Source organism: Schistocerca serialis, chromosome 6, assembly GCF_023864345.2.
Source record: "Schistocerca serialis cubense isolate TAMUIC-IGC-003099 chromosome 6, iqSchSeri2.2, whole genome shotgun sequence".
Taxonomy (NCBI): domain Eukaryota; kingdom Metazoa; phylum Arthropoda; class Insecta; order Orthoptera; family Acrididae; genus Schistocerca; species Schistocerca serialis.
Window position 1 is genome coordinate 49,515,379 of NC_064643.1, and position 14,623 is coordinate 49,530,001.

Sequence of the window (14,623 nt, forward strand, 5' to 3'; positions counted from 1 at the left end):
CCATAACTAATAACTATAACATTCTGTTCATTGTGTTTGTCCTATTGAGATGAAGTAACTTTTATTTCATTTATTCTTTGTTATTGGTGTACCATTTAATAATTTGCTCTCCAAGTTTTATAGTATTAAATCATAGATTACATGAGTAAATAATGATGTATTTTGCTCCAATTTACTACGCCAGTGTCAGTGAATTTTCGTTTTCTTGTCAATGCTTAAGGCAACATTGCACCTCCATTTTTAACGATTGTTTAAATCTGTTGAAAAGTACCTCTCCAGTTTCGAAATGAACATGTGACATAAGTATTACAGAATTTAAATGAGCCTGATGAGTAAAGCAGCCTCTTAATTTTTGACAAGTCAATTATGGTAAAAGAAGTTTTCTATTCCTTCATTTTTAATCAGTGTTAGTGTGTCCTACATTTTGTAACGGATCGAGTGTGCAAAGACCGCTGCTGGGTTGTGGGAGTCCTGTCGGTGGTTGTCAGTAGGTGCTCGACTCCCACCTTAGGTATCCTGGGCTCAGCTGACGATCAGCGAGATGCGAGTGACTCCAGAATGTAGTGGCGTAGGAAGGTGGCTGGGGAGAAGCGTGGGTGTGAACAAAACAGTTCTTCACTACTCCATTAACTTCAATTGCGCCCAGTCTCGCCTCTGGTACGGTTTAACGTCGTCTCATATTCTTTCCATTCGGCGGACCAGCAGCCTGCAGCGGTGCCCGAGCTCGGCGTCTCGGCATTGCTGACACGTGGGGTGCTGAGAGGGCTGTGGTGGCCACTGCCCCTCGGATCAGAGAAGTGGCCAGTGGCAATGCAGTGGAGGCTGCTTGTGCCCTAGTGGCGTGACAGCAGCCAGTGGTGGACCCTGCACTGCGCTGTGCTGTGTCTGGTAGTGGCACGCAGCTGGCTGGACATCCATTCGGGCTTCAGACAAAGAAGTGGCAGCTGACTGAGGGATCCGAGGCTGGATACGACCGAGACTGGACGCTGCAGTGTCACCCAGTTGTCTGCAGTGATGACGGACTGCCCCCCGCGGTGTAATTGCAGCCTTCCGGGACTGACTGTGCAGAAGAAAACAAATCAAACTCTGACCAGTGACCGAAGTCTGCGCATTGCCATACGGTAGTGGATCGGACCGAATATAGGTCGATGCCCCAGCCATTGACTAACAGAAGTTTGGTCTCGCTGCTGCTGAGCAAGAAAGTCACTGTGTGGCTTTGGTGCAATTCGGTGCTACGTCTGTGGCACTGACAAGGGAATTGTCCAATAATACATGTCGAAACCTACGCTGAAATTTTTTACACAACAGGAAGACAACGAAAGAAAGACATTGCCAAAACTTTAGCTGCTAAGAGGCACTGCAAGTATTTTGTAAAAATTGTTGGTTACACACTTCTGTCAGGCGAGCAACAGCTTATAACAGTGGTTCGTACAGCCCTGCCCGCCTAGCACGTGACTCCACGAATCACTCACGCAGTGCCGCGTAGCGGAAGAATTCGGAGTTCACAGACACTAATTTTAAGCACCTAAGACCTGATTTACAATGGAGGAAATGGAAGCGAACACGTGCGAATGAGCATTTGCAGAAAATTCACTACCATTCGCTTTTATGTGGGTAGAATCATTACACTAGAGGGTTGGTTGGTTGGTTGTTTTGGGGAAGGAGACCAGACAGCGTGGTCATCGGTCTCATCGGATTAGGGAAGGATGGGGAAGGACGTCGGCCGTGCCCTTTCAGAGGAACCATCCCGGCATTTGCCTGGACTGATTTTAGGGAAATCACGGAAAACCCAAATCTGGATGGCCGGACGCGGGATGGAACAGTCGTCCTCCCGAATGCGAGTCCAGTGTCTAACCACTGCGCCACTTACACTAGAGGGAATGGAACAGGACACGAGGTAGCGAACATTGCCTGTGAATGCTATGTTATTAGTTTCCAGATTTTGGAGTTAGTAGTCGGCATACTGGATGCTACTCTATGTTGTTAGAACTACAGTGCGAAACTAGGCTATTCAGTGAAGATTATTTTGCATGGCGAGGGCACTCTTCATGCCGAAGTATGCAAAATGGCGCAGGGAAGGAACAATTTAAGTGTCTCAGTTTGTACTCAAGCGTGACATGCGTGGAGATCGTGCACTTTACACGGAATTTCATCTCCATCTCTCCTTAACAGTGGTCCAGAATTTTCCTTGTATGTCGGTTGTCATTTTTCCCTGGCTTCTCATTACCACTGAGGGGAAATTTACGAACAGAACACTAATTACCGACGTCGAGCATCATCTCAAGAGGTGGCACTATGCGTGTAAGGTCTAACTGTCATATTCTTTTTTTTTTCTAAGACAAAAATGGTCTAGTGGCAAAGCTCGAACTTCATGATCCAGAGACTGTGGGATCAAATCCCGTCAGTCGACAACTTTTTCACTGTGATTTTTAACCGAATATTCACTTCTCACACATGTTGAAGTGGCCATGAAAGACACGTGGTTCGCATTTCAAGTTAAACAGCAGGTCTCCATTTTCCTATTAGGTAAGTAAATGGTTCAAATGGCTCTGAGTACTATGGGACTCAACATCTGAGCTCATCAGACCCCTAGAACTTAGAACTACTTAAACCTTACTAACCTAAGGACATCACACATATCCATGCTCGAGGCAGGATTCGAACCTGTGACCATAGCGGTCGCGCAGTTCCAGACTTAAGTGGCTAGAACCGCTCGACCACTCCGGCCGGCTATTAGGTAACTGGGGAAGGTTAGGGCTGCAGTGGCGTCCAGTTGAAAGACCTGCAATAGGCCTACCGAGTACAGCAAACAGAGTTCTCTTTTTCTCGTGCTTGTTAGCTTATTTGCTCTGGTGAAAACCTTGTTTAGACTATACGAACATTCTTTTGAATAACTTCATATCGACAGTTCAATTCTTGCACATGTAATTCTGATAAAACTGGCTAGCAGAGAAAATAAAATCGTGCAGTGTTTCAATCACAATTATTAAAATATTCCAGGCTATCATGCCGCGGTCGCAGGGATTTCACCTTAAAACCCAACGTTTCGTCCCCATCTGCAGAGGACCTATTCAAGGAGATAGTTGCTTTGTTGAACGTCCGATTCACACCCAGGCTCGCTTCTGACTGCAATAAAATTTCGCTTCCGCTGGCTCCCGTAAAGTGGCGCGACGTCACGTGTTTTGAATATGTGAGCGCAAAGGGCCGTTGTCGACTGCCGTCGTCCGCCGTTGTTGTCGTCCCACGGTGGAAGACTGGTACACGTCTTGTGTGAATGCATGGTTTCGCGGCGATATCAATTAATAAAATTTTCTCGGGCTTCCAGCCGCGTCAGGTGGTTAAAATCCCGCGAGCTTTCGACCGAGCTCTCCTCAGTCATTGTCAAGTGGTAAGAATGACTGCTGTGTCGCCGTGGCCGCGTCAGTACATAGCCGCACCGCTGGCTGTGACGTCACTAGTGCTCTCTTCCTCGCCATATATGGTAATGTTCTCATCCCGCGTCCTTAGCGCCCGTTTTAACCTCGCGATGGCTGGGTCCCAGGCTGTGCCGAGCTGCAAACCGCCGTCCTTGTTGATGGGGTTTTCAGAGCTATTTATTTCAATGGCTTATTTTATGACGCTATCCCAAAATCCCTTCGTCCTCATAACGACAGATGTTTCGTCGAATAGAATTCGGTGTCTATTTTCTAACGCGTGTTCTTCCACGGCTGATTTTTCTGGATAGCGTAGGCGTAAGCACATGTAGTGTTCCGTCCGGCGTTGCTCCACAGTGCGTACTGTTTGGCCGACGTAGTAACAGCCACACTGACATGGTACCTTGTACACTCCAGGCGTTCCAAACCCTAGATCGTCCTTCACAGGCCTCATGAGCTGTCGAATTTTTGCTGGGGGCCTGAAGAGCGATGAAATGTTATATCTCTTCAGGAGCCGGCTGATCTTTCTCGACACTGTACCACAGAAAGGCAAAAACACAAGTTTCTTGCTTTCTTCTTCGGTGGTGTTCTCTTGTATGTTGGTGAGTGTCTTGCGTATAGCCATTGACACCCGTCCGTGGCTGTACCCGTTTTCCCGGAAGACTTGGTTCAGTTCTAGTGGCAGACTTCTGCGTCTGAGACGACTTTAGCACGATGGACGAGGGTATTCAGAACGCCACGTTTTTGTGGCGGATGGTGGTGGCTGAGAGAGTGCAGATACCGATCTGTGAGTGTCCGTTTCCTGTAAACACTCTGGTTGAGGTGCCCATTGCTTTTCCGTCGAACGAGGACGTCAAGGAAGGGCGATGCACCATTTGTCTCGACTTCCATCGTAAACTTGATTTGGCCGTGAATGCTGTTCAGGTGTTCTAAGAATTGGTACACATCTTCTTCAGCACCCGAATCCAAATTTCATTCAATTTCACGCCCTCCTCCTTCCTGTTGTAATTGCTAAGGTATTTCACAACCTCTGTGGCCTCTCTGTATAGTCTCTCGTGGCATCCGCTTGTGGTTGCCAGTACTCGAGTCCTGTCAAAATGAAGCTGTTGTCTCCAGGCTGCAAAGCATATTCCGCAACAGCTGATCCGTCAATCTCCCCTCTCTGCAGTTACCCCTGTGCACTTCGAGCTGATTTTTGACAGTTCTTTTTGTAGAATCCACGTACATCTCCTCACAACTACCCGGAATCCTATAAATTCCAGCTTTTTCCAGCGACTGCCGAACATTCTTGGCCGATTTTAGGTGGTCTTGTATCTTCCGTGAGGGTGTATAAGCTACCGCGATGTCCTGCTTTTTCAAGATTTTTCCAGTGCTGTCAGTCACATCGTTAATGAATGGCACGAAAACTTTAGATCTCACTGGTGCTTGAGCATCTCTATGATTTCTACGTGGTGGTCTTAACGTTCTTTTGACCTCAGCGAACGAATAATCACTCTTGAGCAATGCATTGTTGAGATGTTTTAATTCTGCGCGAAGCAGCTCTGTTTCACAGATTTTTATTGCTTTATTTATTTATTTATTTATTTATTGTTCCGTGGGACCAAATTAAGGTGAAGTCTCCACGGTCATGGAACGAGTCAATACATGAAATTATAACACGATATTAGAAACAGATAAAATGAAATAACAAAAAACATATTCAGGTGACAAGTCGTAAGTTTAAATGAAGAAAATCAACAATGTAACACTGGAATTTGCTTAATTTTTTAGCTCTTTCAGGAGCTCCTCGACAGAATAGAAGGGGTATGCCATGAGGAAACTCTTCAGTTTGGACTTAAAAGAGTTTGGGGTACTGCTAACGCCAACGTTTTTATGATGCCTCGTTTTTGTTGTGGGTGGTGGTTCGAATTCCGGTGCAGGTAACTGTATGTGTGCGTGGGTTTTCGGTAAACCGTGCGGCCCAGGATACCATCTTCTCTCTTGAAAACTAACGCACCACAAACATTCAATCTTCCACCTGACTTCTCCTCCTTCTCCTTGGTAAACTGAATCTTCGAACTGATCCCGTTCAGATGTTTGTGAAAACGATCCATTTCCTCCCTACCATGCCGCCACACAGCAAACGTATCATCCACGGAACGGAACCATATATTCGGTTTTCTGTACGCAATTTCCAATGCCTGCTCCTCGAATTTTTCCATAAAGAAGTTTGCTATAACCGGGCTTAAGGGGCTCCCCACAGCGAGTTAATAGAACTCTTCGTTCCATTTGAAGTACTTGGTTGTGAGGTAATATTTAAACAGTTCTGTAACATCGGGAGGAAAAATCCGATTCATCTGTTGCAACACTTCATTGAACCGAACCATAGTGAATAGCGACACCATATCAAAACGAACTAATATGTCCTCTGGACCGTACCACAATGCCGTTTAATTTACTGAGAAAATGTGGTGAATTTTTGATATACGAATCTAATTAGTCCACATACGGTCATAATAACGCTGTCAAGAACTTGGCAATCGAATAGGAGGGCGAACCAATAGCATTTACTATAGGCCTTAGAGAAACATGTACTTTGTGCACTTTCGGCAATCCATAAAGTCTTGGTACTAGCACAACTGAACAGACTTCTCTGAACGCTCTCTTCGATAGAGAACTTCTTTACCAGCCGCGTAACAGTTCTAAGAGCTATGCCAGTGGGGTCTTTACTTAAGTTCTTATACGTTTGCGGATCTAATAAGTCGTTAATCTTACTATAACTGTCGGTCACGTGGCAGTGTTTGATGTCACAGTCGACTTCCATCGAATTTGTTGAAATTAAATGTGTCTTGTAGTACTACTTTTTATAACAATTCCTGTACTCAGTTCCTTATAATTATGTTTCAATGTTGTACATTTGACTATCAGTGAAACAGTTCTCTGTTTGTTCCCTATAGTCGTCACAAAACTGCTTATTGAATGACAAAAACAAACATTTTTCTTGCACTAGGCGCACCGGACAAAGGAAAAATTAAGTCTCCTTTAATTTACATCTACGGTCACAAACTTTTTGTTAACAAATTACGGGTTTCGGTCTTTAATGACCATCATCAAATCTGTTTCGTAAAAACAAAGTCCTAATGTACTGCAGCCATAGTGGCACCGTCATCAAATCTGTTTCGTAAAAACAAAGTCCTAATGTACTGCAGCCATAGTGGCACTATGGCTGCAGTACATTAGGTTGGTTGGTTGGTTGGTTTGGGGAAGGAGACCAGACACCGTGGTCATCGGTCTCATCGGATTAGGGAAGGATTGGGAAGGAAGTCGGCCGTGCCCTTTCAGAGGAACCATCCCAGCATTTGCCTGGAGTGATATAGGGAAATCACGGAAAACCTAAATCAGGATGGCCGGACGCGGGATTGAACCGTCCAGTGTCTAACCACTGCGCCACCCCGCTCGGTGCAGTACATTAGGACTTTGTTTTAACGAAACAGATCTGATGACGGTCATTAAAGACCGAAACCTGTAATGTGTTAACAAAAAGTTTGTGACCATAGATCTAAATTAAAGGAAACTTATTACATATACGGGTCACTGTTTTTTCGCGACGATGTCGCAGCTTGTGAAAGGAAAAATTGATGCAGTCAGGCACTTCGCAGTAACCACTAGTCTTATTTAGACGGAACTGGCATAGAGTCAGAAATGGTCCCGGCCGTTGTTCTGCGTAGTGGGCTGCATACCAGACATAGCGGATCAATGTCGTAAAGTGTGACGAAGAAAACTGGTAATGCACAAATGACTGGAGCTTAAGAACAGTGTTCCGCTGATAAACCTGAAGTGAGAGAGAGGTATTGGAAATTATGTTGTCTGATAATTTCCTGAAAAATGCTTTCAACTGTTGAAAAAATTCCTTACCGAGAGGTTGAATCGCAGTAGTAGTTCCAGGCGGCACCCACATTACATCTATAGATTTTTCGTTTCCCTCCACAAAAACAGGAGCGTCGCTTGTCCAGACAAAAGTAATGAATTAGTTTCTGCAGCTGGTAGGAATACTAAATGTTGAAAATTATTCTTCCCCATTATTCTAGATTTTGATACGTCGAATACAAGATTTTTGGAACTAAATAGGGTCCATTTTTTATTTTTGGTCCTAATTTGCCTTGCGGTTCTTGAAGACAGATATACAGCTGCCGAAACACTAAACCACTCATACATATCACTAGCATTTCGAATATGAATGTGTCATTGCATTCATTGATTGGTCATCCCACTCCCTCTTTTTTTTTTTTTTTTTACCCCGAAATGATGAAGTGCAAACAGTTTTTTCACGAAAGCTTACTGATCAGCGTTATAAGCAGCAGTTGCAAGGATAACAGCAAATTTCGCCTTAACGTCAGCTATTAATTTCTCTATAACATTGTCTATCACTAGCAGCTGCTCTACACGTGTACGTGGCGTAAACCAGGTAATTTTGCAAATTTCTATTCTGTGAGATTTCTTGAACCTGCGTAGTAGCCAGGTCGACAAATCCTGGAAATTAGCAATGTTCATGTCAGATGCAATTCGGGGGCAAGTCTAGTACATCTCCATCGGTAACGACGCATAGCCTCTCACGAGCAGTTCCAAATCTTTCGAACCGTTTTTCATTCATACGGTTTCGGGTTTCCGTTTGGCGCATATTTCTTACTTCATGTAATTCATTGTTCCATTTGCGCAGTTCACGCTCCGATTTTACGAAACGGAAACGCCTTTGCACACTGCGTAATTCAAGTGATTTTTCCCTCCTTCGTTTAACCAATATTTCACTGCCTTCTCTTTGTCGCTGAAAGCTGCTGCAGTACGTGTTTTTAGGCTTGGAATATATTCTTTTTCAGAACTGTTACTGGTACAACTGACGTCGTCCGAACCACAATTCATAGAATCGTCACAGTTATTTGCTATTTCTTCCAAGGTACCCACAATTTCAAACGAAATGTCGATACCTTTCGAATGAATGTCAAGGAAATCAACTAATGAGTGACGCATATGTGCGTCAGGAGAGTTAGATGACTACGGCTGCAAACCACATTCTTCATATTTTATCATTGACTAATTGAGAACGTTAATTGGATTCCACATTACTGTGAAGCTGGAAGTAAAAAAAGGTACTATCTGCAGGCATGCCTTACGAAAGCACAATAAATATTAATTCAGCTTTATCTGTATTGCCAATACTTACCAATACTCCAAAAAGTAACTTATAATTTGTAATGGGTGTTACTTGAGTAGCTAATTCGAAATAACAATAACTGTGTGTGTGTGTGTGTGTGAGTGAGCCTAGTTGCGCATGCGCAGTTGCTGCAGCGCCAGTACGGGTATACACTTCTACCGCCGTCTGTCGCCCTACGAATTTGTCAATCTTCAGCTGTTTTTATAATACTTGCAGTGCTTCCTGGCAGGTAAAATTTTGACAGTGCATTTCTTTCGTTATCTTTTTCCTGTGTGAAAGAATTCAGGCTAGGTTTCGATATGGCTTATTGCACTATTCCCTTATCTTATGAGCAGTGGATCTGGCCTAGGCAATTGCAATATCTTCATCAGCAAGAAGCATGATTATTACTTGAGAAGGGAAACTGCAGTTCTGTAAGTAAACTGTGATCCATAAAACTGAGACGATTCCATTGACAGTGGAATTCTGTAATGGCTTATTTACAAGTAGACAATGATGAAGTTAGAGTATGTGACTCGTCTGCTCCCAATACACAGCAATGTCACTGGAGTACACAGTTCAGTTAACTCATTAAAATAAAGGCAATACAGTTAACTTATTTTACTCCATGAATCAGTCAAGCCAGCACTTCAAAGTAAGGGAAATAAGTAGCGTCATTGGTACATCCATTTCCTTTATTGGAACTTGAAATAGTACATACCTATAGCCTGTTTACGCCACTTTGGGTTTCGTACTACTGCAAACCCCAAGCCAAATATGTTTCTAGAACACACAAACGTGCCTAGGCACTTATAAAGTTCACAGAATTGTTAGATAGGTAACATGATTAGAAGAGTTTTGGTGTATATACACAAACTGTATTGTTTTGTTTAATATTCGCATATTAATGAACTGCTAGCCAACACGGTTAGTGTGTCAAGTGCACAAGTATTTGTTCTGACAGCTACAATTGCAGTTTTTAAGAAGAAGTACTACATTCCATAACGAGATTTTTACCCTGCAGCGGAGTGTGCTCGCTGCCAGGTTAAAACCATACTCTGGACGAAGACACGAACTCGAGACCTCAGTCTTTCACAGGCATATTCTACACCAACTGAGCTAACCAAACACAACTCACGGCTATACTTCCCCCAATACCTAGTCTCCTACCTTCCAAGCTTCACAGAAGTTCTCCTGCGAAACTTACACGGCTAGCACTGCTGAAAGAATAGATATTGCGGAGACTTGGCTTAGCCACAGCCTGGGCGATGTTTCAAGAATGAGATTTTAGTTCCGCAGCGGTGTGTGCACTGTTAAGGCTTCAGACTACACAATAACACTTACAAACCCAAATTCGTATGTTATTGTGTTAAATTCAACGGTACACTGTCCTAATCAAACCTGAATGCTCATATGTAGCAGAGAGAAATCTGAGAAAAACACAGACAGAAACACAGAGAGGAAGAAAGGGAACTTGTAACGAGATATTGGTGACCGAAATAAGTAATGGCAGATGAGTTTCCATTTCGAATGGGTTCAAACAATGGAATCTTTCAGGAATGTCAGCCATGGCAGATGTGTTTCCATTTCGAATGAGTTCAAACAGTGGAATCTTTCAGGAATGTCAGCCATAATCACCGAAAGAAAGGTGGCTTTCAATGTACACAATGAAGCAATTAATGATTTGCATTTAAGATATTTTCTTACCAGGATAACATAAAGACGTAAGTCCCATCAAGGGTCTGGCGTGGGGTGGCACCAGTGAAGAAGATACAGAGGATAGTCATAATGTTCTCATTAACATCCTGGGAAACATAAATATACGTAAAATATATGGATAAAGGTCCTAGGTCCAGATCGCTAAACTTTCTTTACTGATAACTATTTCATTACACTAACGAGCCGTCTTCAAATCAACAAAAATCGTAACTTAATTCTGTGTGTATGAGCGATGTATATGATCTGTGTGTGTGTGTGTGAGAGATAGTGTGTGTGAAATACATGCTACTGTTGTAACCGTGACGACCTGCTGTATTGTGTACATTAAAACAAGAGCCATCCTGCTCAATAGGTTACGATGATGTGTTGTGCTTGGTAGCTGATACGTGTAGAATTAAGTAAAAATTTTTATTCATGTGAAGATGTCTCGTCAATGACATGAAACTAATAATCAGTAAAGTAGTTTCAGGGATTTTGACCTAGGACTTTTATTCACACATGTTAACGTAACAAATCGCCTCTCTTCCTTTTTGAAAATAGCAAATAATGACGTAATTAATCTTTTTGTTTTTCGGGAGGTATATATGTGACGTAATGGTACACACTGAAATATCCGAAATATAGTACCATGGCAAGCCGCCAGAGACGGTAAAAGAAAAGGTGTAGCCCACCTCTACTTCATCAGAGTACTATGCCCCGCTTCTGCTACTCTAATGGCATACTACGCTTCATCTGGCTGACGTGAACTTAGAATTGTGCACAGAAGACTTGTTGGTAACGAGCTAATGACTGATTCTGCAGCCCCTTCACCTAACACTTGCAGATTCTGAGTATGGTAACATCCAACAACAACAGCGAAGTGAACTTTTGTGATGGTGAAGTTTTTATAGCGATGTTTACTAATTCCGGTCTTCGTTTCGAAGACTTATTTACAATTGGAAATTCAACATGGTTTCAACTCTTCCAATAGATGCACACATATATCCTTCTGTAATATTTTGTATCGCTATGAGCTAATATACCGCAGTTACATAACAACCTCTGTGAATGTAAATGTTTTGTAGAGACACACGTTAATTTTGGATTACCAGATCCTTTATCCAAATTTGACAAGACATTAGTTTATTAATTTCAACTACTGTTAAATTCATTTCTTGTGAAATTTGATTAGTTTTGAGACGTAAACTGAATTAATTGAGATCATTGTTTGATTAGGTAGTCAAATGAATTTCTTAATCACAGAATTCATGAGAGTGATGATAGACTTGTATCAAGTATTACAGAGCCAAAATAAAGAAAATAACCCCACCTACTGAACGGTAAAGGACTACACGCGAAAAAGCTTAAAAATTGGTTACACTACTCAGGATTCGTTTAATTGAGAATTTTTGATGCTGCAGATATAGATCCACACCAAAATTTTGCTTCAGTTAAAACATGTTGTTGATGAAATATCTGTGTACATTATCTTAATAACCATCAAATGAAATAAATTAAATTACCTTTAAATTTCTCATACGTAACTATTTCACGCGTCTTTCTTCAGCAAGAAGAGTCATTGTCCTGCTGAAGGTAACCTTAATTCGCAGGATAAAATTAAAACCATATGGTCGATTGCGTTGGAAGTGTCTGGTCAGCAGGACAAGGTCGACGATATAAGGTCAGTTCGTAGTAAAATCATTTGTGTTACTCATAAATCAGATATATGTACAGTATTTAACAGTCATTTTCTGAGCATTGCTGCTGAATTAAATAAAAATTTAGTTTCTACAGGGAATCATATAACTTTCTTGGCAAATACATTTTCGAAATTGATGTCTGAAATACTCCTCTGTGATACAGATAAGGTGGAGATGAAGTCAATAATTAAATCACTAAAAATTATGGGCTGTCATGGACATGATGGAGTGCCTAGCAGAATATTAAAGTACTGTTCTGCACATGTTAACCATGTATTTAGTCACATTTTTAATTATTCCTTTAGGAATGGTCAGTTTCCTGAAGGATTAAAGTACTCAGTAGTAAAGGCGCTTCATAAAAAGGGAGAAAGGGATAATGCAGACAATTTTAGATCTATTTCTATGCCATCAGTGTTTGCAAAAGTTATTGAAAAGGCTGTGTATGTAAGGATAATTGATCATTTTGTATCACACAATTTGCTATCCAATGTACAGTTCGGTTTTAGAAGACGTTTAACAACTGAAAACGCTATATTCTCTTTTCTCCTGAGGTACTGGATGGGTTAAACAAAAGATTTCGAACGCTAGGCATATTTTTTTGTTTTAACGAAGGCGTTTGATTGTGTTCATCAGAAAATATTGCTCCAGAAGTTGGCCCATTACAGAATAGGGGGAGTGGCTCACAATTGGTTCACCTCTTACTTTAGTAACAGACACCAAAAGGCCATTATTCACAGTGTTGGCAATGGCTATGATGTAGAGCCTGAGTGGGGTGGGGTCAAATGGTGGGGAGGGGGGGGGGGGGTGTACCAGGGATCAGTGTTGGGGCCACTCCTGTTTCTTGTTCATATAAATGATATGCCCTCTAGTATTACGAGTAAATGTAAAATATTTCTGTTCGCTTGGTAGTAAAAGATGTAGTGTGCAACATTGGCTTGGTTTCAAATAGTGCAGTTCATGACCTAAGTTCATCGCTTGTAGAAAATAAACTAACGCTAAATCACAATAAGACTCAGTTTTTACAGTTTCTAGCTCACAAGTCAAAAAACGTGACGTTTTGATTTCACAGAATGGGCATATGAGAAGTGAAACTGAACAGTTAAAATTTATAGGTGTTCAGATAGATAGTAAACTGTCGTGGTAAGCCCACGTTCACGATCTTGTTCAAAGACGTAATGCTGTCATTTTTACTATTTAAACGGTATCTGAAGTGAGTGATCGTTCGACACGAAAATTACTCTACTTTGCTTATTTTCATTCGCTTATGTTGTATGGTATTATATTTTGGGGTAACTCTTCCCATTCTAAAAGTATATTTTTGGCTCAGAAGCGTGTGGTTCGTGCAATAAGTGGTGTTAAGTTCACGAATCTCTTGTCGACCCCTGTTCACGAGTCTGGGTATTTTGACATTGGCCTCTCAATTTACGTATTGCCTACTGTCGTTTCTTGTTAACAATATAAGCTTATTACCAGGAATAAGCAACTTTCACTCAGTCAATACTCGGCAGAAATAAAACCTGCATTTGGATCGGACTTCCTTAGCTCTTGTGCAGAAAAATATGCAGTATACTGCTGCACCCATTTTCGATAAGCTACCACTAGAATTCAAAAACCTTAGCAGTTATCCACGCGCTTTCAAATTAAAACTGAAGAGTTTCTTCATGGGTCACTCCTTTTACTCTGTCGAAGAGTTCCTTGAAAAATTAAGCTGATTCTTGTTGTATTGTTGATTGCGTTTACTTAAACTTATGGACTGATTTGTTCAGGTTGATAAACATTTTATTTTTATCTGTTATTACGTTTATGTTATAATTTCATGTACATGCACGTTCCATGACCTTGGAGATTTGCTCCTCAATTCGGTCCTACAAAACTTGTGTAAATAAATAATAAATCCATAGGAAACTCGGCGATCACATAAATAAATGTGAGGAACAAATTAAACTGTTAGATAAAAAGATTCAAATGTACATGAAGAAGATAGCCGAGCAGGCACAAGATGTAGATAGAAGATAGGGATGTTAACCCATAATAATAAAGGAACCATGGTTGGTCAAAGTAAAGGTTCAAATGGCTCTGAGCACTATGGGACTCAACTTATAAGGTCATCAGTCCCCTAGAACTTAAAACTACTTAAACCTAACCAACCTAAGGACATCACACATATCCATGCCCGAGGCAGGATTCGAACCTGCGACCGTAGCGATCCCGCAGTTCCCGACTGTAGCGCCTAGAACCGCACGGCCACCCCGGCCGGCCTGAGGAAAGGTATTGACACCAACGCTCAGAACATTAAAAATCTCTAAACATGGAAGGAGGAATGTTAAAACTCACAGAAAGTTACCTTAAGTAAAGTCATAGAGCAAGTCAAAGTTTTAACTCCTGCTATCAAGCAGTTATCAACACACAATGAAAGAAGATCCGACATAAGCATACCTGTAAACGTACGTGAACATGAAGAAATTAGAGACATAATCCAGTTCAAAGAAGCGTATGCCTGAATCAACCAGAGGAACAGAGAAACACTAGGTGCATTAATGAAAGAAAAAGAGAACATTGAAGACTCGATTAGTAATCAAAGAGAAAACTATGTGAACAGACGTGAAGCTGAGAGAAATCGAGAACACGAGGAGTTAAGAGAATTT